Source organism: Saccopteryx leptura, chromosome 1 (genome assembly GCF_036850995.1).
Source record: "Saccopteryx leptura isolate mSacLep1 chromosome 1, mSacLep1_pri_phased_curated, whole genome shotgun sequence".
In the NCBI taxonomy this organism is placed as follows: domain Eukaryota; kingdom Metazoa; phylum Chordata; class Mammalia; order Chiroptera; family Emballonuridae; genus Saccopteryx; species Saccopteryx leptura.
In genome coordinates, this window is record NC_089503.1 from 24,007,381 (window position 1) to 24,029,210 (window position 21,830).

Below are 21,830 nucleotides of genomic sequence, written 5' to 3' on the forward strand. Positions count from 1 at the left end.
TCATTGAGCTTTCAAACCTAAATATCTTTATATCCTCTAAAAATAGAAAAACACAATTCCAATTGTGACCTATGTTTCTGCCACCCTTTTCTTTTTTTTTATTTTATTTATTTTTTTTTTTTTTCTGAAATTGGAAACAGGGAGGCAGTCAGACAGATTCTCGCATGCGCCCAACCAGGATCCACCCGGCATGCCCATCAGTGCCCGGGCCAACTTTGCTCCAATGGAGCCTTGGCTGCGGGAGGGGAAGAGAGAGACAGAGAGGAAGGAGAGGGGGAGGGGTGGAGATGGGCACTTCTCCTGTGTGCCCTGGCCGGGAATCAAACCCGGGACTCCTGCATGCCAGGTGACGCTCTACCACTGAGCCAACTGGCCAGGGCCTCTGCCATCCTTTTTTATCAGTGTCTCTATCTACTATCTCATATAATTTATAAACTGTTCCTCATTTGCCTAAATTTTTTTTATTCCTTTTATGTGTCAACACCAATTTTCTAAGACCCATTTATTTTAAGTTATCAGCTTCTTTTGGTAGTAGTGTATGTTGTTTCAAATTAAAAACAACAAAAAACCCAAAAAAGAAACCCAAAGAAAATAAAACACAGAAGTAGTCCTTTCAATTCTATACTTCTGTATATTTGGTCTAAAAAGTATTAATATCAGGATTAAGTTAGGCTGGTTCTAATATCAGTGGCCTAAACAAGATAAAGTTGTATTTGTTTTTCAAGTAAAAGAAGTTTACAGGTAGGTACTCTGATGCTGGCACTAAGTTTGCCTGCTTCTCTTTTAGTAGAACCTGTGCTCTTCCTATCCGTTCTACCATTCTTAGTGCATAATTTGTCTTTAAAGTTACTCCATGTTTACACGATTTGCACTAGACCCCTGGCCATTGTTTTCATTTCATGTCAGCAAGGACAGGACATTGAGTTAAGCTTGGACTCTTTAAAGAACTTTCAGGGTCAGTCGTGAGTTCTGTTTCCATCTCATTGCTAGCTCTATCTACAAAGCTGTGCAGGAAATGTCAACTTGAACTAAATAGTCCATATACCTTCTCTCTTCCAATGGAGGGTTTCAGTTAATAAGGAAAAAAGTATGTGTGTATGTAATAAGACATGGTTACAAATAAACTCATTCAAATAATACATCAAATAGATAAATATCTTAGCTTAAATGTCCAAAGAATTTTCAAAGGTAGGTAGGGACAGTGTTTGGGAACTTAAAAGTGGTTTTGGTTTTAAAATATATTTAATGTTTAGGAATGCATGGGTTTGCCTTAGATCTTTCTTGAGTTTGGTTGGTGGGGTTTTATAGAGGGGTAGGAGATAAAGTAAGAAGGAAACAACCAGGCAGCACTTCCCTAGACTAAAAGAAGGGATCCTGCATTTACCAGTTCACATAGCTGAGATAAGTTTGATACCCTTTGGGAAAAATAGAGGGATACTGTTGCAAAAAAAAAAAAAAATAACAATAATGAAAACCATTTGTAATTAACTGCTCCTTTATATTTTAGTTAAAAGCCACTTGCCAATCAAATCCATAACAGGTATTAGGCTAAAGAGCTCAAGTCTTTTGATTCCCAATTTAGTATTCTATCTGCTATATTTCATTAGAATTAACCAGAAGGATTCAGATACACATATTTGGAAACTTTGAAATCTGTGTTCTTTTGCTAGCTCATGCTCTATGGTCTTAATTGATTTATCCAATAAAGTGGATGCATCTCATAATGAGCAGTAACTAAAAACTCAAATGAAATCAGCACAGCTAAAAAAGAAAACTTGCTCTAATTTAATACATTATACATATGCCCATGAATTAAAACTATTCTTGTATTAGTAAACTTTGAGAGGCATATGGAAGAAAAAAAAAAATTCTGTTACTCTGTTACCTTTAAAATTATTTGTATGAGACTATTTTCATACAAAACTTTTTAAGTTTATTTTATTTTGGTGGTACTTCCAGTGTTTAGACATCGAGAAACATTGTTTCTTATTTATTATTACCTTCACTTTTACAATAACAAAACTAATGCTTAAAACAATTTGCTACAGATCACACCTTTTGTTGTTAGAAACCACAGGATCCAGAAAAAGACAACCCCCGATGTCTATAAACTCATCTTCTCTCTAGAAACACACAGTGGTAGTGTGTTTTTTGTGCCACACATGGTCCTCTCTGCTGGTGTACTCTGTCTGGCCTGCCATGCCATTTCCAGAAATCCACATACACATTTGTGCCCACACAGAAAAGCACTGGAGATTTCTGTTCCTCCTTTCTTCCTTAGGAAAATGGACTCTTTGTCTTGGAGTACTTGGCTATTTTTCCAAGGTCAGCCTCTGCAGTGGGTTAATCCCCTACCCAAAGGATCCAAGGTGCTCATATCTGCCTCGTTGGAAATTTATTACTTCTTGACCATGCTCATGGTTTAAAACTTGTCATGGCTGAGCTCAGTCTAGTCTAGAGATACATCATGGTAAATCAATGACATAAATTTTTCCCTAAAGGAAAAAAGACATCATAGGCTGTTTTAAACACAGTGAACAGACAAAAGAACAGCCCTCAGTGATTAAGATATTACCGTAGATAAGATTTATCTGAAACTACTTGGTAAATCTAAAGAAAAATTTTCTATCTTGCTCAACTACTTTTTCCAGGTTGGACCTACTCTCTTGGTTTTGTTTTTGTTTTGGCATTAGGTGTGGTCACCTGACCATCCATAGTAGAAACACCATCTTCCCAATTGGACGAAGGAATATATTGCACATGATTATGCTCATTTGAGTTGGGGATCCATGTCTAGCTCTATTTTCAGAACCTTTCTTTTTTGTGCAGGGATGTTTTATTTCTGTTACTAAGGCCAGCGTGCTGTTATTGGGTACCATACATTCTGCCGGCATGTCTAAAGACGGTGTAAAGGTGATTTGTAGTCAATGAAGGTTGACTTTAAATCTGGAAATAAAGGTACTACGTGAATGCAGTATAGCTGAAGTAATACCATAGATGAGGTTTCAAGGACAATTTTGGTCCCTGAGCAGGTGGTTTTTGCTTTTGTTACCCTGAGAAACTAGTCAACAATATATTGAGGTTTTATTGTATGGAGGAAAAAAAGGAATAAAATGCTCTTTTCCATTAAAGATTAGTTTACCATCAGCTGGAGGGTTCAATGAATTTAAAAAAATGCAACGACATGAAAAGCATTTTGATGATCGCAGAAGCAGGCAACCAAGTACACTTGAAGATAGGACAGGCAGGTGATGTATGCAAATGCATATATGATTATTTGGGTACGTTCGTTAAGTTCAATTATTTTTTACTTTTTCTAAGGCTTCCATTTTCTGCAAAGGCAATAATTTTTCTGTTTTAGTGCTTTAATCATCCTTTCTAAGTCATCGTTGATTCAAAACTAAACGACTTCATTGTCAATACTTGGTTTTCATCTCTCTTATAAAGAACCAAATATTTTAGTAATTTGTAAGTGTTCGTAACAACTTTTTGATTCCCCAAATAAAAAATCATAAAATAAATTAGAATTTTTTGCAAAATGTTATGCTTTCCTTATGTAAAGATACTTGAGCTAAAGAAAATGATTAAGAACCTGTGAATAGGGTTTCCTTTTTTTTTTTAAGATTTCTTTTTTTAAATTTTTTTTTATTTTATTTATTCATTTTAGAGAGGAGAGAGGAAAGGAGAGAGAGAGACATAGGGGGAGAGAGAGAGGAGAGAGAGAGCAGAGAGAGAAGGTGGGGAAGAGCTGGAAGCATCAACTCCCATATGTGCCTTGACCAGAGAAGCCCAGGGTTTCGAACCGGCGACCTCAGCATTTCCAGGTCGACGCTTTATCCACTGCACCATCACAGGTCAGGCAAGGGTTTCCTTTTTTTATTTTCTTTCTTAGAAATTATTTTTCCAAAGATAAAGAAGTAATGAAAACAGATTAAATTCCATTTCTTTAATAATTTGCATATGTTTCATTTTTAAAAAGTAGACTATTTATCTAATGTCAAACAACTCTGTGGTCTACCTTATATATTTAAGTCCCATCAATAGCTAGACATTAGATTGTATGTGAAGCTAAAAAGGTATGTGCATTGTGTTTCATTTGTGAAGGTTATGAGAATGTTTTCTATTGTTGTCATAACAGATCACCACAAATATGTTAGATTAAACAATACAAATTAATTATCTTACAGTTCTGTCAGTCAGAATTCTGACATGGGTCTCACTGGGCTAAAATCAAGATGTCAACAAGGCTGTGTTCTTCTCCAGAGGTGCTAGTGGAGATTATATCTTTGAGTTTTCTGGATCTGAAATATTTCCCTCATTACTTGGCACATAGCAATCTTTCCCTAGCCTCAAGGTCAGCAAAGGTAGGTGGACTCCTCCTTGTGCCACCCCCTCTCTGATTCTTTGTAGCTAGAAACGATCTTTGTTTTTAAGGATGTGTGTAACTTAATTGGGCCCATTTAAATATAGGCTAATGTCTTCTGGTCAAAATCTTCAACCCTGATTATAACTGCAAAGTCTCTTTGGCCTTAAAAGGCAGCATATTCATAGGTTCTGAAAATTAGTCTGTGGACATCTTCAGAGTCCATTAGTCTGCCTACTACCACAGCTAAGTGTTAAGAGGAAAAAGGGGAACAAGTTAAACTGCAATATTGTTTCTTGTTTTAATTAAACAAGTGGAAATGTATACCATAAATTTCTCTTAGAAAACAATGATAGACAATGTATGATTGATACTAGGGATATATTAGGGAAATTATTTTCAGGTTCAGAAAATCTTTAGGGCATTCTCTGATAGACTTTAGCCATAGGACTTTTGTATTTTGTTTTCCCTTGAAATGATAAGCTATGAGCTATCAATTATAATTTAGGAATTTTACCCAAGAGTCATTATAGGATTTTTCCTGGAAACATTAGTCCAACTTTCCATCATAGTAAAAAAGATAGGCAAGAAATATATACAGATAACAAATTACCATATGAAAAGATGTTCCATATTATACGTCATCAGGAGAATGCATTTTCTTTTTTTAAGTGAAAGAAGGGGAGATAGAGTGACAGACTCTTGCATGTGCCAATAAGGATCTACCTGGCAACCCTTGTCAGGGGCCAATGCTTAAATCAACCTAGTTATTATCAGTGCCTAGGGCCAATTCTAGAACCAATCAAACTACTAGCTGTGAGATGGGAAAAGAGAGAGAGAAGGGGGAAAAGGAGGAGAAGAGAAGCAGATGGTCGCTTCTCATATGTACCCTGACTACGAATCTAATTTGGGACATTTGCACACAAGGCTGACACTCTATTCACTGAGCCAACTGGCTGGGGTCACAATTATTTTTTTAAATGAGATACCACTAGACACTTATTAGAATGGTCAAAATCTGGAACACTGACAACACCAATTACTGGTGAAGATGTGGAGCAACAGGAATTCATACATTGCTGGTGGGAGTGCACAATAGTATAATCACTTCAGAAGACAGTTTGCAGTTTCTTATAAATATAAACATACTCTTAGCATATGATTCAGCAATCTTGCTTCTTAGTATTTTCCAAAAGAAGTTAAAAACCTGTTTCCATGCAAAAACCTGCACATGAGATTTATAGCAATTTCATTCAAAATTGCCAAAGCTTGGAAGCAACCAAGGTGTCCTTTAGTAGGTGAATGGATAGATAAAATGTAGGACAGCCAGACAAAGGAACATTATTTAGCACTAAAAACAATTAAGCTTTCAATCCCTGAAAAGACATAGAAGAATCTTAAATGTATACTAAGTGAAAGATGCCAATCTCAAAAAGCTACATACTGTGTTAGTCCAACCCAAGGGTAAATTCTAGACCTTGTTTGAGTATGCGATGTCCGTGTGGGACACAAAAGAAGCTTACCAGCAGAGGTTAATCCCCTCTCAATGTGCATCATTAACTCAGAGTGCCATTGTCCTTGTTTTGGAGTAAATGCAAATGGAAACATGATTAAAGACTTGCCCATAACTGACAAGTATCCCTGAATCTACCCACGGAAATAATAGCTGTACGACCAAAGTCCCTATGGTGTCTCCCAAAGGTGGTTTTAGATAACAGAATTGCTTTCGATGGCTTGTTGACTGAATAAGGTGAAGTCTTTGACATAGAAAATATCTCCTGCTCTACCTGAATTAACACCTTTGGTATTATGGAAACTCAAATACAAGAAATTAACAAGCCACTTTGTTAAAACATGTTGACATTGCTTCAGGCACATTCTTTGATTTATTTCATACCAGCCAGTTTGGCTCATGGGGGCTCTGGCGAAGGAGCACACCTACTTCAGTCTCCTGTCCTCCTGATCCTCACCATGGTAGTCTCCCCAGTGCACTGTGTTCTCTTGTCACCAGTACATTAGATAGCCTCACTGCGCTGGGAAAAACAGAAACAGGATGGATCACAAGATAAAAACAGAAAAAATTCTTCTGTGAACCTGACATCAAAACCTATGAGTATTACAATGAAGTAAGAACAAGTTAACCCTGACAGTGATAAGAATGGCACTAATACCAAAGTTTTGGAGTTTTGGTCAACTGTTCATATACAAAAGGATGACCAAAGAGAGGAGGGGCTGAAAAATAAGGGAAAAAATAAAAATTAAAATGAGGTGGCTCTAATGCCTTGAAAGTCTACATAAGGAAGCTTGAAATCTGAGGCAAACTGTAAATGCACTTATATTTAAAAAATAAATAAATAAAATTTAAGAACAGCCAATCACAAACCTCCAACAAGACATTTCTAAATCAGGCAACTACTTAAGTTATAATCAAATAATTCCCTTGCCTTGATTCTGTATTTACTCTATAAAAGCCGTCTTAACGTCTGTCCTCAGAGTACTCTTAACCACTTTCAGTCTAGGACCACTTCCCAATTAGAATCAATATTTGTTCAAATAAACTCAGAATTGTTAATGTACCTCGGTTTATCTGTTACTATAGGTCAGTTCAAAATTATACTTTTTTGCCTTTAAGACATACTTGAAAGCTAATATTTCAAACTGAAATATAGAGAATGACATAATATAAGAAAATATTTAGCCCTGGCCGGTTGGCTCAGCGGTAGAGCGTTGGCCTGGCGTGCGGGGGACCCGGGTTCAATTCCCGGCCAGGGCACATAGGAGAAGTGCCCATTTGCTTCTCCACCCCCCCCCCTTCTTCCTCTCTGTCTCTCTCTTCCCCTCCCACAGCCGAGGCTCCATTGGAGCAAAGATGGCCCGGGCGCTGGGCATGGCTCCTTGGCCTCTGCCCCAGGCGCTAGAGTGGCTCTGGTCGCGGCAGAGCGACGCCCCGGAGGGGCAGAGCATCACCCCCTGGTGGGCAGAACATCGCCCTTGGTGGGCGTGCCGGGTGGATCCCGGTCGGGCGCATGCGGGAGTCTGTCTGACTGTCTCTCCCCGTTTCCAGCTTCAGAAAAATACAAAAAAAAAAGAAAATATTTATACCATTAATCTTCCCACATAATTGGGTAATTGATAAAGCTTTAACCCTAGACTCAGTACAGAATTGTGTTTAAATAAGATCATTTTATTTATTTATTTGTTTATTTATTCATTTTTAATTCAGTGAGAAGAGGGGAGGCAGAGAAAGACTTCTGCATATTCCCAAACTGGGAGCCATCTGGCAAGACCACTAAGTACAATGCTCTGCCATCTGGGATGTGGCTTTGTTGCTCAGCAACCAAGCTCTTTCTAGCACCTGAGGCAGAGGTCATGTAGCCATCCTCAGTGCCCAGGACCAACTCGCTCCATTTGAGCTATGGCTGCAGGAGGGATAGAAAGAGAGAAGCAAGAGAGGAAAAAGTGGAAAAGCAGATGGACACTTCTGTGTGTTTTGACCAGGAATCAAACCTAGTACATCTATACACTGGGCCAATACTCTACCACTGAGCCAACAGGTGAGGGCCTCAAATGAGATGTCTATTTATATTCATTTTTCCTTTCATTTATGAAATCAGTTTCCACCTCGTTTCATATAATACTCCTCAAAGACTCACAAGGAGATTTTAGGGTATTAGGGGTGCTCACTTTTCTTTTGATTTAATGATAAGTTGTAGAAAGGGAATAGATACTGAATATTTAATATTTTTCTATGGCTAGTTATTAAACTTTCTGTTTTGTTAGGGGCCTTTTGTCCTTTTCCTGTTTCCTCTGTAACAGAGCTTCATTCCTAAGAATAGTTTTACATACACCCAGAAAATCTGTTAAATGATAATTCAGAATTATAATTTTCTGGGCAACTGGTATAAAGTTTTCAAAAGAAAATAATTTTATATACCATAATTATACATTGATGGAGAACATAAAACTAGTCCTGGGAATACATATTGGGTGAGATTCTATTTCTAGTATATGTGCATTGAATCACAAGATTTTATGCAAAAGCGCAAGAGAGCCCCTTGGCTAGAGGCTCTCATCTTTCCTTGGTATAATATTTTCAAGTCACATCCTCTCGCTGCCTTCCCTTCTTTTTCTTCTTCTTTCTTTTTTTCTTTTAACTTCCTTTTGTTTTCACTATTGTAAGAAAAAAAAAAGGTTTTGTTTTATTTAAAGTACACAAGTATATTTGAAATTACCTTGGGAATAGAAAAGGATATGCTTCTAAAAGAATCAAATTTAAAAATGATTGTGTCAGTACTGTGTCCCTAATAGTTGAAAAAAATAATTGAGTTAGTCTATCCAGGCCAGACTTTCAGAGTATCATAAGCAGTATGTAGGCCTTTTGTTCTTTCTAACTGCTGAAATAACAAAGAACTTAGAAAAATACTAAAAATAAATTGTTTAATAATTTCCATAATTTTTTCTGATCCACATTTCTCTTTTCAATAAAAAATACTTTCTTACTAAAGTCTCAGGTGTTCAAATACCATTGAAGTTGCTTGAATTATTTATTAGATTTTTGTTAAAATTTGACAATTACATTATATTGACTGAGCTGTGATCTTTTCCCCAAAAGTAGACTATTAAACATTTAAAAGTACTCTACTTATATTGAACAAATGGCTTTAGTTAATCCAAGAATCCTAGCTTGCTATAAAATTTTGACTTATGTATCAGTTTGTAAATAAAGCACAAAAGAATAAGCAAGAGTAATATTAAAAATTACATAAAATTTCCTGTTCTACTGAATACTTTTACTCCTTTCTATTTATTCTAACAATGGAAGTTTGTACAACATTTTATTTATTTTTATAAATTAATTATAAAAATAATTAATTATTTGGAGGAATATATTTTAATGTACTTTAATATTTTAAAGTAGATCAGCTTTCTTGTTTACACTAGGTGTGTACCAGAAATAGCATGTTTCATGGAATAATCAGAAAGAAAATCCTGCTGAAATAACAAATGCAATTATCAAAATATTTCTAAATCTCAATATTTTTACATTATAACAAATAACATAGTTTTCTTATGCCATACTAGAAAAAAGGCTTATATGTTTTTAAAAATTTTTTATTCATTCATTTTAGAGAGGAGAAAGGGAGAGGGGGGCAGAAAGCATCAACACCCATATGTGCCTTGACCAGGCAAGTCTGGGGTTTTGAACTGGAGACCTCAGTGTCTCAGGTCAATGCTTTATTCACTGCATCACCACAGGTCAGGCAAAAGGCATATATATTTACTGAAAAAAAATAAAAGATATAGTAAATGGTCAAAAGAGAAAACTAGTACTTTTGCTTAAAATGCAAAATTAGCCATAAATAACACTTTAAGTTGTTTTATTACACCTAAGATTGTTATCAAGAATCCACTAAAATATATATTGTATAACTTCCCTAAAAGAAAACGACTCTTTTTGTTAAAGCAATTCTGACTTCCTAAATTAATTGCATTTCTCTTAAATCTGTTCCAATGTGGAAATTAAGCTGTAGAAAGCCACATGATAACACTGAGGAGACTCATTTATTATAAGTAGTTTATGTTTATAATTTTTGTCTGTACGATTGATTACAATAAGTATAAGCCAATCCACAGTTTAGGTCAGCTGCTTCACATTTTGAGTGTGCTTTTCAAGGACCTGGAGATGTTTGATAAAAATGCACTGTGCTGCCTTAGATATTGACAAGTGACCACGACAGTATTTTAATTAAACAGCGCATTAGGAGCTGAAAAACTAGACCCCTTAGCAAAGACTGTTTTAGATAATATACAATAATAGTACAAATATTGTTAATTTTTGTTAATGGTCCCAATTTCCATCAGTATCCATGTGGTTAGAGTTGATAACATTTACTATATACTCTACTTCTTTTCAAAATAATTAGGGTAAGGAATGAAAGGCTGTCATAAACCCTTACATTGCTCTAGAAAATTATTTTCATTTCATGCTCCCTAGTTGTCCAGCCTCCGGTGACAACTACAATTGTCAAGTTGCTGAGGGTTTGCTGCTAGAGAAAAGAGGTGAGGAACATGAAACATGACAGGAAACGGCCCTTTTGGGGGGCAACCTGGCCTTCAGATTTGAACTCAATCAGAATTTTTCTGTTACTACATTTCAGTAGCATCTGTTTTCCATTGGAAATTCCATTTGAAGAAAATTGCCAGAAGTTGAATGTATTTATGTATGTAAGTGTACACTTAACATTTTGCTGAAAGAACTGAGACAGAATTCTTTTATTTTGATGGTAAAAGAATGTTGTTGTTTTTTTTACTATTTCCTTCAAAACACATAACTAATGATTTGGTCATGATATGTACCAAAGCCAGGAAGATTGTTAAGTATGTGCCCTTTGATAAAAACTGCGCTAATGAAATTAATATGTAGAGTATACCAATTACAGAAATGTTATCTCAATTGCATTCCTCCAGAATGTGTGACATATCTGTGAAATAAAAGTATTAGAAAGCCTAGGTTTGCACACAGAAACCAAGAATAGCCTGCCTGTGGTGGTGCAGTGGATAAAGCATTGACTTAGAACACAGAGGTCATTGGTTTGAAACCCTGGACTTGCCTGGTCTAGACACATATGAGAATTGCTGCTTCCTGCTCCTCCCCCCTTTCTCTTTTTCTCTCTTCTCTGTAAAAAGAATAAATTAAAAAAAAAAGTTTTCAAGGCTTCCCTTCATTGATATTGGGACTGACATACAGAGTTTCAAGGTCATTTGGACGTCTGGTATTTTGGTTTGGCAGGTCTTAAGACTGCTGACTCTCCCATCAGTGGGCGAGATACCCCCGCTGTTCTCCTTTCCCTTCCCTCATCCTCATGACTGTCTATTGTGCCTCACAGATTCACTGGCTTCACAGAGGTCTTTCTCCTTTCTTTCAGATATTACCACAATCACTGCCTTCCCCAAAATGGTTTTCTCAGGGCTAGTTATCTAAGGTTACTTCTTGCCAGAATTTTATCTCACATCTTATGTATTTTCTCCAGGGCTTGTTAGAATATGCAGTTATCTTGTTGATGTATTGGTTGAGCGGCTTGTTAGTTTGTTTATTTACCTACATTGTTAACTGTCTGTAGTTTTCATAAAATACAACCATCATGAGGGCAACTTCATTACTTGTCTTGTTTACCAACCTCATCCACAGAATACATCCATAACAAGCACTCAATTAATAATTGTTGACTAATAGAGAAAAGGAATATCTTTTAAGGTATATTCAGTATGGAACATATGAAGGAGGATAGGTTATATCTTGTCCAAAATATATAATAATTGCTTAAGATAGCATCTTTTTCAGCCTGTACATCTTAAACTAGGATGTGAGTTGATAGGCCAGGAGGATGCATACAACCAAATTATAAACGATGATACTTTATAGTTTATTGATTCATTCCAGAGAGACAGAGAGAGAAATGGAGAGAGAGAGGGAGAGAGAGAGAAAAAAAATGAGAGAGTTGTGCATTACTTGGTTGCTTCTCATACATGCCCCAACTGGGGATTGGACCCACAACTTTGGTGTTTTGGGAAAACACTCAACCATCTGAGCTAACTAGCTGGGGCCAATAATGATATTTTTTAAAGAATTTTTTTCCTTAAAGATTAGAGAGAATATAATGCAAAATTATTTAAAACATGATTTTTAAATTAAATCTAGATATTACTAAGGAATAAAATGCAAATTTTATAAAGCTTTTTTAAAAAGAGATTATATTTATTGATATTAGAGAGAGAAAAGAAGAGAGAAAAAGAGAGCGGAAGAGAGGGATGGGGAGAAAGGGGAATAGGAGCGAGAAGCATCAACTCATAGTAGTTGCTTCTCACATGTGCCTTAACTGGGCAAGCCCAGGGTTTCGACCAGGCAACCTCAGCATTCCAGGTCAATGCTCCATCCACAAGGCCAGGCTATATAAAACTTTAAGATAAACTTAAAGGAATTTGTTGTTATGCAGTCAGTTCACAAGAAGGTAATATATTCTCTTTCCTCTCACTAGAACATTAACGGGGAAAATATTTTGAGAAGTATTTTTAGGGCCTCAGTTCTCTCTTATCCATCAATTAAAAAAATTTTTGTAAGAAATAAAACATTATTCCCTTGGAAAACCAGTCAGTTATTTTCAAGAAGACTGATTATAGTGCAAAGGAATTTCAAATGACATAGATATACTGTTTCTGTTTTTAAAAATAGAAATACCTAAAAGCCAACTAATGAATGCAAAGCAACAAGTTTTTCATGCATGCTGTCTTAAAAGGCCTAGATTTCTTATTGTTAACCTGCACTTTAAGTGGCCTTTGCTAAAAATACAGGAATTGGCCTCTGAGTGTTATCAATATAAAAGCATCACTCTGTTTTCCACTGCAGGAAATCTTATTGTTCCTGTCAGTTTCCAGCTGTACTTTAGGCAGCTGCTTGGCCCATGTGAAATGTTTGCTCAGAGGTGACTAGAGAAAGATTTTGAATACTTTTTCTCTCTTTCTCTTTCTCTCTCTCTTTAAGGAGAAATCATCAAACATCACTGAAGACTAATTTTTCTGAATAGAAATGATTCAGTCATTTTTGCTCATATTTCATTTTTATTTGTGAAGCCTGGTATTCGGTAATCACAGAGGAGAGGAAGAGCTAAGACTGTTAGAGTAAAAAGAGAGAATATATTCATGCTATATAAAGAAGGGAGGTGGGAATAGGAAGAAAGGGGGGCAGATGGAGAGCAGAAAGAAAGAAAATAAAGTAATTGAAGTAGAAGTTTTGAATGAAAACAGTCCAATGAATGCTGAAGCCTTGGCCTTAATTTTTTTTAAAAGCTGATTTTTTTGAGAAAGAGGCATTTTTAGTATTAGTAGTCCGATAAACGCTCCATCACAATGTGATGAAAACACACATTAGAAACACTTTTAAGAGCCCTTTGTCATTTTAAACTTTCACAATAAAGACAAAATAAATAGTTTCATAAAAGCTACTTTTAAGAAGGAATAGGAAACTGGTGTTACATTCTGAATTAAAGACTTTGGTCTTAATTTGAAGTTTGGCCAAGCAGAGGCCATGCCTCTTCTTTTAAAATGTATTATATGCAGAGCTGACTGAGAGATGAAAAAGACTCTGCTCTAAGTACCTTCACAAGACTTTAATGCCATAAGCAAGAAATGTTGGCTGACTCAATCCCTGAGTCTCCAGGAGATTCATGAATACAATCTTCCCGCCCTCAGCACTTAAACTCTCCTTACAGACGTATCTTTCATGTCACATGGAAGATATGGGTGGGCTGGATAACTTTGTTAATAACTCTTCTGGATCAGGGACACGAACCAAGGCACTTCTGACCAGTGCTGTACATACCAACAGAATGAGACTGAGTTTGGTAAAGCAGAGCAGACACTTTATTCTATCAGCAAGAAATGGAGAAGGGTGAGCTCATGCTCTGATGGCACCTTCTCCCCATCTGGGAAGTAGCCTTCAGTATTTATAGGCTGTGGTGTAAAGTGGTTAACTTCTAAGCGTGGGTAGTTTTTCTGTCGTACTCAGCTCTTTTACTCAAGGTTCTTTTGTACAGGATGTGCCATCGCCATCTTGGGTTTTGCCCTCAGCCCTCTTCATTTTGCAGGTGGGGATCCTTTTCAGTTCCCATAAGCAAGCATTGCTCCTGACATAGTTGGAGTATTGAGAAAAGTTACAGACATTTGGATAATAGCTCTGTGACAATTTTACTGTAGTGGTCAAAGACTACCACATTATCTGTTTAAAGCTCTTAGAATAAGTAGAGCACAGAATGAATGGCTTTTCCCCCCTGAATTATCTCCAGGTATGCACAGTTAGCATCCATGGCTCTTGAAACTGATAGGTGGGTGACCGCTATTATTGTTGAAGGCAATATACATCTTCCTCAATATTAGTTTTGTTTAAAATTAAAATCCCCAGAGTAATATTTTCTTAGTTTCTCTAGGTCATATATGCCTGCAACATCTCTAGGTCAGGCCAGGCAGTTTCAGTGTCAGACTCAGAGGTGCCGCTGGAATTCTTCAAAAATTCCAATTATGGTGCCCTTTTAAGCAGTTAAGAAAAAACCCAGATTCTGAGCCACCAAAAATCAATGTAGTAAGAAATTAACATACCTGAATATGGACAAAGAGTGGAATCCTAAACATTTAAATTGTGTGCTTTAAAAGCAGAGAAAGCAAAGTTCAAATGGAGGCACTGACACATAGTTGTGTGATTTTAAGCAAATAAATGTGCATTAATGTGTCAATTTTTCTTCTCAGTGAAAACTTGCAACATTGATGTGCAGAACAAATAAAGAAAAATACTGCTTTTATTTATTCTATACATATTTATCAAGGTTTTATATGTCAAACAGTTTTTTTTTCATACAACAGTCTCCAGTTATAAGGTATCACTAAGTTTTGTAATAAAAGTTTTCCTTCTCTGTAACGATTAAGAAAGCACTCCTCTGTTGGGTACCACCATGCCCAGATAAGGTATTAAACATACTCACCATAACTCTTCTTGGGTGTCACATTGTGGCAGAGGACTGTAGGTGAGAACTTGCCACTAAAACTTACTTCTGACAATTAAATAAATGCAAATGCCAAAGCATTTGTGCTAAGACCATGTTACCAAACTCAGACTAACCTAATTAAAGTTTCAGCCTCTCTGAGGAATGTAATTTTTTAAAATTTATTCATTTGTTTATTTATTTTGTGACAGAGACAGAGAGAGAGATAGAGAGAGGGACCGATAAGGACATACAGACAGGGAGAGAGATGAGAAGCATCAATTCTTCGTTGTGGCACTTTAGTTGTTCATTGATTGCTTTCTCATATGTGCCTTGACTGGGGGCTACAGAAGACCAAATGACCCTTTGCTCAAGCCAGTGACCTTGGGTTTAAGCTGATGAGCCTTGTTCAAACCACATGAGACTGTGCTCAAGCTGGCGACTTTGGAGTTTTGAACCTGGATCCTCCACATCCCAGTCCAATGCTCTACCCACTGCACCACCACCTGATCAGGTGAAGAATTTAATTTTAAGTAGTCAGTCTGGAGTATTCCTGATAGCCCATTTCATCTCTATGGGTAGGTTTCCCTGAAAGAGTCCACTGTCCCCTCCCCTTCTCCCACTTCGTATAGACCTTCGGGGCTCTTTTCTACTTGCTAGATTCATGAATCATTCAATAAAGCCAACAAGATCTTGAACACTTACTCAGTTGAATTTTGTTATTTAACAGGCATTTATTTCTAACTTTTAAGGTGAGAATCCTTTAAAAAGAAACTCTCAAGTTGTCCAAAGAGTAAAGCCACCTAAGGCTTTTTCATTCTGTTTTGGAGTACTTTGGGAAAGGAGCCAAACTTTTCTTTTCCCAGAGTCTACTATTGTACAATATGTGACAGTTATCATCGTGACAATATTCTCATGTCTTTTAATAAAGATCTCAAACCACTGTATTACATAATATACATATTTAATCTGACACACTAGTCAAATCTGAGATAGTTGTTGAATTTAGAACCCTACTTCTCCAGTCTACTTTTTAAAAATAAGATAATTCCACATCAGTTCAGTAGTATTTGCCGTTTTTGCTTCATGTATCTAAACCTGGATTTATTTTAATTAATAGATTGGGAATGTGGTCATTTTTGAAGGTTATTGTATCCACTGCAAACATCTGAAATACAGAGGAGAGGCTAGACTGGTGAAAAAATGAATAAAAGGAATATAAGGGGCTATGTTAATGAAAGAGATATTATACACTTAGAAATTATCATATTAGGATAAATGAAACATAAGTTATTATAAATATTGCAACCTAACATCCATTTTTCTTGGCAAATTTTTGCTTTCCCAGTTATTAAATGTGCATTGCTCCAATGTGCTCCATAAGTAATAATAAGATATAATTGGTGCTAAGTTTTCAGGAATGCTGCTCATGTTCCATGACTCACACTTCCAAGGTCAGGGATAAATTGGAAGAAGAACAAGTCTTCTGAGAACTTGTTACTAGAACCCCAAAGTTCCTTGGGTCTCCCTGCCTGGAAGAACTGGCGCAAAGAAATGTAAGAGCAGCAGTTTGCATTACAGAAAGAGAACATCATTTAATATTGTGTTAGCCAATCCAGAGATGTGGAGCTAATGCTAAAGACCCGACTCCTCGATGATGACTGGTTGGTTACAGATTATATAGGGTGAAGTCAAAGACACCTTGGGCTTGGAGTTCGGGGTCATGGTGCTGGGGCTGACTGGCTGGAGGTGAGGTAAGGGTAATGAATCATTTCTTCAAGCCTTGAGGACTTCTCTGAGGTCTTTTCTGGTCTCTCTGTCTGGTCTCATAGTTCCATCTCAGGGCTCAGGAGCTGAACTAGAACTAAGATGAACATGTTATCTTTAGCATGCAAGTGGTCCAGACCATGTGATCATCACTCAGGTCTGAGCTACTGTCTTCTGCAGCCTCCGAGGTGGCTGATGATTCAGGGCAAAGGCTAGGTTTTTGAGAGGTAGAGAGAGAGAGAATTTCTAGAGAAAGAAAACTAAATTTATTCAAAGTCATAGGTCTCTGGTTTTCAAACTGTGGATGAAAAAGGGGCCACATACTAAACCGGGAAAGTTCAGGGAAGCCTGCACGGCGGCCTTACCAATTCAGAGACTGAAAGTAACTGCATAGTTTGGCTGAAATGGAAACTTTCTAACTAAAAACAAGTCATGGTGGGTAGTCATGTCCTAGAATGAAAACTGCCCTGACAAAGGACAATCTTTATCTTAACTGAGCCTGCCTATTGTCTTTTTGCATCTGCGGTAATATACCTTTGGAATGGCCCAGTTACCTCCCTTTCTCCAGACCCCTCAGGGCAAAACAGCCAACGAGAGCAGTGGGCCCCAACCTTTTTTGGGCCACAGACCGGTTTAATGTCAGAAAATATTTCACAGACCCACCTTTTTAAGGTGGGACGGATAAATGCACAAAATAAAATTATGTGACCGGTGTAGAAACTGTGGTATTTTTAAATATAATTGTCAAACTTACGATATTTATCGGGCTAAGTTAAAGGAAGAAGGAGCATGTCCTCATTATTCAGGCTGTATTTAAATTTGTTATTCTGACAATGTTTCATGTCTGACATCAATATATAATATGATAGGTTCAGGCTTGCTACCAATCATTATCCTACGACAATAAAAATAAACATGAGTGCACTGTGTACTCGTATGCAACTTTATTAGAAGCGTCCTTTTAACATCACACCAAAAACATAACATGAATAACATCCTCTCTGCCTTCTAACACTTTCCAGTCGCTATGGTAACATTTAAACATACCTTAAAAATAAGATACAACACAAAAACAAATATAAAGTGCATGAAAAATACAACTCACCATTGTTATGAATATTGTAAGTTAAGGGTTATTTATTATAATGTTTATGTAGAATGAGAGATAGTAGCCTATCTCTCAACAACCATAACGCTAAATCAATGGGAGCCCTGAGCTTGTTTCTCTGCAACTGAGACGGTCCCATCTAGGGGTAATGGAGACAATGACACCTGAAGAGTGTTGCTTATGTCCAGTCTATTCCGTAATTTTGTTTTGGTTGCTGTCACTGCAGAAAATCCCGCTTCACACAAATAGGATGTCGGAAATGGCAACGGGGTTTTTAGTGCTTTTGTGGCGATCTCGGGATATTCTGTCATGACTTTAATCCAGAACACCGGCAGAGTTGTAGTCTCGAACATATTTTTAAGGCCACTGTCATTTGCGATCTCCAGTAGTTGATCCTCTTCTTGTATAGACATGCAGGATTCACCTGGTTTGTTGACAAATGGATCTCGGATTTGGTGGGTCTTTTGTGGTTGGGAAGTAGCATTCAAACTCTTTTAAAAGCAAGTACAGTACTTACCTGGCAGGGGAGATACCATGATCACAAAGGTGGTTTTTCCAGGGCGAGGCTTATTCATTGCACTCCGGATGTGCTGACCCCTGCGATTTCCCCAAATGTGGGAAACTCGACTGCATAATTTGTGGTAGTGGGGGACTGCAAAAAATAAAAAAAGATTAAAAAAAAAGAAATAAAAGCAAATACAGGTGATCGTGCACCAGCTGGGACAATGAAGGCTTGGGCTCAGTCTCTTCCAAAATTCCCGCGAATATTTGAAACATGTCAAATATACCCCTGTTCACGCGTCATCCCCACAAATCCAGTTTCGCTTTAAGTGCAGCTACTTTATTTGCCAACTTGAAGACAGTTGTCATTTTCCCCTGAAATAACCGATCGAGTTCACTGAGGAGGTTAAATATGTCACACAAGTAAGCGAGTTTTGCGACCCATTCCTCGTCACTGAAATGTGCTGCTAGCGGTGACATTTTTTCTGAGAGAAATCTCTGCAGCAGCTCTCATAATTCAAACACTCTGGTCAGGGACCTCCCTTGGGATAACCATCTTATTTCTGTGTATAAGAGAAGGTGTCCGTGCTCCATGTTCATTTCCTCACAAAGCTGCTCGAACAGGCGCGAGTGAAGGGTGTGTGCTTTGATGTGGTTAATAACTTTAATGACATCATTCAATATGCTGTTAAGTTCTGTTTGTATATTTCGGCTAGCCAGCATTTCCCTGTGAATGACACAATGCGTAGACTTGCATTCAGGTGCAACATCCTTAATCCGAGTAGTTAAACCAGCCATCCTTCCGATCATGGCAGCAGCTCCATCTGTGCATATGCTGATACAAAAAGACCATTTCAGTTTTCCTGATATATAGTCATCGAGCAATTTAAATAGTTCTGCGGCTGTGGTTCTGGTTGGCAATGATAGTGCACATAACATATCCTCATGCACATCCTCTTGATAAAGATAACGCACGTAAACAAGTAGCATTGCCTTGTTGTCAATATCTGTAGATTCGTCAACCTGGAGAGCGTACCACTGTGTTTTATTAATCCTTTCCAACAATTGTGATTCAATGTCCTCTGCTATTTCCTCAATGCGCCGTGTGATGGTGGTAGCCGAAAGAGGCATCTGTGCTATCTTTGTAACCTCAGCCTCTCCTAGAAGTTCATGACAAATGTCTTTAGTGGCTGGAAGGATCAATTCTTCACCAATGGTGAATGGCTTCTTAGCCTTAGCAATACGATTAACCACCAAGTATGATGCTCTCAGTGCACTTGCATTTATTTATGTAGAGGCCACCCGTAATTGTTTCTGTCCTTCTTGTTCATGCTTTTTTCTTTTGAAATACTCAGAAGGCTTGTCTTTTAAAGTAAGGTGCTTGATCTCCAAGTGGAGAAGCAGTAGCAGTTTTGAAGGCTTCATTGCCTCATTACTTAGCCGGTCACCACATATTATGCAGAGCGACGTTGGTGCATGAGAATCACCAGTTGCGATAAATCCATACTTCAAGTAGGACTCCTGGTATTGTCTGTTAAATGAAGTCTTCTTTTTTTTCCTAGGTCATAGGTTCTTCTTCTATCTCCTCACTGGCCCTTTTCTACTTCGCAAAAAAACTTTCGATGGAATTTTGTTTTTCACTCATTCTGCTAGTTTATGGGTTAATTTTAGAGCCAACGTATCACGTGACTGAGACAAGCGTCAGGAGTGAGTCTTAGACAGATGTAACAGAGGGAATCTGGTCTTTTTTTAAAAATAAAACATTGTTCAGACTTAAATATAAATAAAATGGAAATAATGTAAGTTATTTATTCTTTCTCTGCAGACAGGTACCAAATGGCCCACAGACCAGTACTGGTCCATGGCCCGGGGGTTGTGGACCACTGCACTAGAGCATGAGACCACAGGATCCCTCATATGTTGTCTTGTTCCTGGAATACCATCTTTATATGCTATAAGTGTTGTTAACTATCCTTTATCTACCAATGTAAAGGAAATGGTTGGTCAAATAAGTTTGTAAAATGTGATTTATTTTGTTTGCTTGCTTGCAGTTTGCATTGGAGGCTGGGCAGCACCAGGTATAAGTGTGTCTGTGGATTGAAAATTACCTTCCTGCTTGGGAAGGGCCATTGTTTTTGCTAATGTTTGCTGGAGGAGAGGTTTTTGCACCAGAAAGTTTTGAAAAGAGAAAAGACAAAGAGAATAGAGGGAAGCCTTGTTTTGTAGAGTGAGAGCAGAGAGAATGCAGGATGCTGAAGAAAAGGCCAGTTTGTGCAGAGAAGGGAAATGGTGTGCAGATGGAGAACCAGAGGTGAGGGGCTTCTGTGAGCTCTTCTCAGACTGATGGGGCCTTTGATTCTAGGAGGAACCAAAGAAGATTCTCCTGGTTGTGGAACCGGATAATGTGTCAGGGCTCTGTGAGCTCTGAATGAAGAGGGAAGTGTTTTCCCTGTGTGTTGGCTCGTCGGGCAGTGCGAGACTTTAATAAAGGATTGCCCACCATTTTTTGACTCCACTGTTTCTTTTTTGTTAGCCCGAATCTGGTGTGAACCTGCGTGTGAATGCTTACGATGGCTGCAGCTACTGGCCTTACAGAAGTATTTGACTCTTTATTTTACTTTTTATCCAATCTCAAAGATTTCCTTACTTTGCTTTTTCCCATCTCCTTAATCTATCACCAATGAATTTTATGGAACTGGTACACCTCCTTCTTTGATTCTAATGTATACAATAAGGTAAAAAAAACTTACCATTTTCTAGAGAATTTTTTCAATCCAGTGAGATTTTGCTTCCTGGAAATTGTCATTGAGTTTGGCTCAAGTAATCTCATAAAAATTCTCTCCATGTGTGGATGTTTCCTACATCAAAAAAACCTAGGCAGCACTTACCTTCTATGATATACTGATAAATAAGAAAAACATATATTTGGTCATTAAGATGCCTAAAGTATATTCCTCATATATTTGGTCTTCCTCCAGGTTTTCTGTTTCACAGCTCCCTAAAACCCTCAAAATGCCTGGTGTTGAGAGTGAAAAATGTAGCTTTTGTTATGTTAATGAGGTGACTTTTGGAAACTACCTAAGGATGGGCACTCTTTTCAACCTAGTGATTTGAGGGTTTTAATTTTCAGTTCTACCCACAGACTCTAGGATGGGAAGAGGGGCTGGAAATAGAGTTTAATCACCCACAGCCAGTGATTTAATTAATCACATCTATGCAATGAAGCTTCCATCAAAAACTGTAAAAGGATAAGGTTTGGAGAATTCCCAGTTGGTGAACAGGTGAAAATCAGAGAAACTTGTAAGCATGGAAAGGACATAGAGGCTCTGTTCTTTGTGCCCATTCTTTGGCTTAAGCATTGCTTCCATCTGGCTGTACCTGTGTTTTATTCTTCTACAGTAAACTAGTGACCTAGTGAGTAAATGTTATTCTGAGTTATTTGAGATGATTTAGCAAAATTAAATAAACCAGCAGAGGAAGTCATGGGCATCTCTGTTTAAAGCCAGTCAGTCAGGTTCACAGATAACAACCTAGGCTTGGGATTGGCACCTGAATTAGAGGG

The 21,830-nt window shown here is 37.5% G+C and overlaps 1 pseudogene; it reads left to right on the plus strand.

The window, feature by feature from the left end:
• The first annotated feature begins 18,276 nt into the window (after positions 1-18,276).
• Positions 18,277-18,424, plus strand: LOC136390014 (U1 spliceosomal RNA; annotated as a pseudogene).
• Positions 18,425-21,830: the final 3,406 nt, after the last annotated feature.